At 43.8% G+C, this 4,038-nt stretch overlaps 1 pseudogene; it reads right to left on the reverse strand.

Annotated features, from left to right (window-relative positions):
* Positions 1–941: 941 nt before the first annotated feature.
* On the reverse strand, positions 942–3,160 carry LOC144251820 (mannosyl-oligosaccharide 1,2-alpha-mannosidase IB pseudogene; annotated as a pseudogene).
* Between the last annotated feature and the right edge of the window lie 878 nt (positions 3,161–4,038).

Raw genomic sequence — 4,038 nt, forward strand, 5'->3', positions numbered from 1 at the left:
GTACCAATAGTGAATTTTATCAAGCCACATAAAGTTGTAAGCTGCCTGACTCTACTAAATTTATTATCAGATTAAAGTGGATAAAATTTAATTGGTACTTATGTTGGGTTTGGAAGAATAACATCTTACCAACAAAACCAAGGATTTCTCTAAGAACATGTGGTAAAGAAACAAACTGGCACTTCCCTCTCTTTTGGTCATGCCATCAACACTAGACTGAATTACATGCACAAAATCCTAAACCCAGGCTCTTAAGTAGAGCCTGATAAATAGCAATTTCAATGGTATCAGATAGAGAAAAATACTTGAAGAGTATTCTTTGTGAGATCATACCCCAGGAAAAATAAAGTGTAACCAAGAAATTTCATTGCGATTGAAATGATTGCTAGTCTGTTCATCCAATGGGGAACTTCAAAATTCAGACAGGGATAGGTACTTCTGTTTCATTTTTGAGTCTTCTTGCTACTGAAGTAGTTACACTGTTCTTTTGTTTTTGTTTATCTTATTTTATTCTATCATTTAAATGGAGAAATAGTAATAACCAATGTGTAGTATCTAATTTAAAAGCTGCTCCACTGTGAGAGGAAAAAAATATATAATTGGTTCCAAAAGTCATATCTAATTCCTGCAAGGTGCTCTATGTTCTTGGATTGCTCTAGCAATACAGCAGTAACAGACAGTGCTTCTTGTGTGACCACCTCATTAAGAATCAAAGCACATCTGTTCTCTGTCCTACAGGTACCAGAACATATTTTGGTCAGGTATAAAATGGAATAATTTCAAATCTGATATATCTACAAGTTGAAAAACCTTACAGGGAGGTTTCACCCTGTCATGTTGACTTAGAGTTCTGGATTTTCAAAGGCCACTTCTCCAGACTAGTTTCTGTAGTGGTTCATGTAAACAAAACATAAGTAAGTCTATTCCTTCTGTAGCTGCTTTCATGGAACAGCAGGATTACTTGAAAGTGTGATGTTAACTAAATATAACACAGGCAGAGAGTGAGCTTCTCTGTTAACCACCCAGTGATCTAAAGGTAAAAGGTCATCACTGGAAAAGAGCAGATACAAATATTTTAATGTTTCATAAAGAAAGAAGTTCTGCTATACATCATCTTTTGTAGGAGTAGAGGAATATATATTTTTGACTCCAGAAAACTCCACCACTGATCTGGCAGTACTTTTCAATAGCCAGTGCTGCTTCCCAGCTCCACTGACTCTATCTTGAATCATGAGTAAATATCCCTAGGTACCAACAGGTTTAAATTACTTCTGGCTGGAGGATATAATACTTTTCAGCCTGCTGGACAGCCACAGCCTCCACTGCACCATCAAACTTGAATGCAAACATTCCCCCATCAAAGCAAGCCAAATGTCCCATCTTCTTTTCCAAGTGTCCATTCTTGCATAATTCAATAAAGATAAGACCACCCTGGGACTTCTTAATAAGGTGTTTCTCTATAGCCTCAATAGCATCATCATACATCTTTCTTGCCTCATGATCCGTTTTATCTGATATCAACCATCTATATTCATAGATACTGTCCTCCGTACCACCAACTAATGTATAATACTTACCCCAGTGCCCTGTTTTTGGGTTCAAATAATTTGGATAAATGCCATTTGGATGATCCATTTGCTGAAGTACTTTCTGAATATGCACGACCTTTTTTATAGTAAATCAGGTCCCCTGTCAAGTAGCTGAGGTGGACAAATCCCATATGTAATGTACCAAACTCAGCCAGAATGCTGCTACCTGCAAATGCCCACCCCCAGTTTCTCCCTACTCCAGTTTTCAGATTCACCCTTCCCCAGGGAATCCCAGTAGGTGTGTTAAAAGAAGTTGGGAATTTCTCAGCCAACTCTACCGCTTTAATCTTGAATATCTCTTCTCCTGAAAGGTAATATGCTGCAAGCAGGTGTCCAATGAATCAAATGTTAACTTCAAACAGACACCTCTGAATTCACACTGAAATCAAGGTTGTCTTTGATCCATCTTTGTCCAACAAGAAATTCATCATGAAGTCCCATGATATAAAGGGTATCCAAAGCATCTACTATGGTAGCACTCAACTGTGAACTTCCAAATATGTTAGTATAGTGTCCTTTCCTTGCAGTAGGTCTGAGTTCATTATGACCCCATTCATATGTCTTATAATTATCCCAGGCATGTTTCACCATCTCTTTAATTTTTGCCCTTTTTCTTATGTCACTGTCTACTAGTCCTCCACCACTTATTCCTACAAGATTTAGAATAGGGACTAGTGGCAGAGGTTTGCTCTCTCTTTTAATATTTATTTTTTAGTTGTAGTTGAACACAATAACTTTATTTCACTTATTTATTTTTATGTGGTGCTGAGGATTGAACCCAGTGCCTACATGACAGGTGAGAGCACAACCATTTGAGTCACATCCCCAACCCCTGTATTTCCTCTTTTGACTTCTTTAATTTTTCTTTTGCTTCTTGCAGGGCCTTCTCATAATCTGGTTGCATCTTATTTCTCAGATGGTGGTCTTCTTTTCCTCTGTGTCTATGTTCATCAGGTCCATGGATCAGGAAGACTCCAGGAGTTTTAGCCCCTTTGCAGGCATCTATATGAAGAATTAATACATCTTCTAAACCCAGATCAAAGTGTTTGTATTTTGAAGAGTCTGGAAGGAAGAAATTGCCCAGAACATATGGTGTTGAAGGCACTAAGAATAAGGAGAAGGATTAACTTCTTAGAAAGTCTCAAGGTAGCTTGTGATGTGGGAAGGAGGGTGGCCTCAGGTTCAGAGGTGGAATCCAGCATCCCAACAGGGGCAGCAGGGCTGGGGGTAGTCATCCTTTAGGCTCTTGGACAAAACATTTTATAAAGTTATCATCTTATAACAAATGTACTAGACATTGAACTGTTTTCAAAATCTTGACAAATAGGATAAACTCATTTTTTTCTCTCACAGGAGTGTTGTGTTTTTTAAAAAGTATCTCTTTCATGCTCGCCCAATTACATCTGGAAACCTGGGTGGCCTTCCAAATGATTGCTAGTTTTATATCCTGTGATATCTTCCTGCCATTAGGCTTTATATACTTCATCAAGTTGTTAAAAGTCTTCTCTTCATTCCTGGGAGTAGATCCCACAAACCACACTGCAGAAAAACTGCAAGGTGGGTTCTTCCATTTCCGCACCCCAGTGAGATGATCAAATGTGGTCTCCCTCCCCCACCAGGAGGATGGCGAGGTCCAAGAAGTTGTAGAAGGTCCACTTAATCTCCTCGATGTCTCTATTCAACTGTCTCTTAACATTCGTGGTGGTGGGGGAAAGGGGGCAAGTGTCTCCTCAGAAGTTTCCCAAAAGGGTGGAAGGTCTCCCACCTCTCAGGAAGGCTGAGGCAGCTGCAGTGGGTGAAGCAAGGAGGTTGGAGCCGACAAGCACCCGCACCTCACCACCCACCTGGCAGACGCCTGGTGCCTATGCTGCACCCTCCACTGTCCACCCACAGGGCAATCACGCCTCAAATACCTGACTCCTGGGATCTGCAGCTGCACTGTTGGTTAGGGAGCAGAACTTCCTCTTCTGGAGGCCACTCAGCGCCCCGACGTGTGCGGGGGAGGGGAGGCCTGGCAACCGCCCCCACAAGGGTCCTCCTCCTCCTCCTCCTCCTCCTCATCCTTCTCCCAGCAGCCAGTTCAGTAGACCAGGCACCTGCACCCGAGCCTGGTCACCGCTGAAGGTGCCTTGCCCCACCACAGAGACCGACCCCCGCGCCTCCGCTGCTTGGGAGGAAGCCTGGCCCTGGCCCTTGTCCCAGAGCCTGGGACAGGCGCCTGCTCATTCTTCGCTGCGCCTTGGGGAGGCGGAGGTCTCAGGCCGAGGGAGCTGCCGCGCCTCAGCTTGCAGAGGTCGGCTCTGGCTTCTTCCAGCCCTGCCACTGGCCACCACTGGGGACCTCCTCTGCGCTGCCTCCTGTACCTCCCAGCGGTTTGCCCTGCCTGCGGCGGGGGAGGCGGTGCTCCCACGCATGCGGGGCTGCAGCCTGGGCCCAGTCCCCAGTCTCC

The sequence above is a fragment of the Urocitellus parryii genome, unplaced genomic scaffold (assembly GCF_045843805.1).
Source record: "Urocitellus parryii isolate mUroPar1 unplaced genomic scaffold, mUroPar1.hap1 Scaffold_232, whole genome shotgun sequence".
NCBI classification, from domain to species: domain Eukaryota; kingdom Metazoa; phylum Chordata; class Mammalia; order Rodentia; family Sciuridae; genus Urocitellus; species Urocitellus parryii.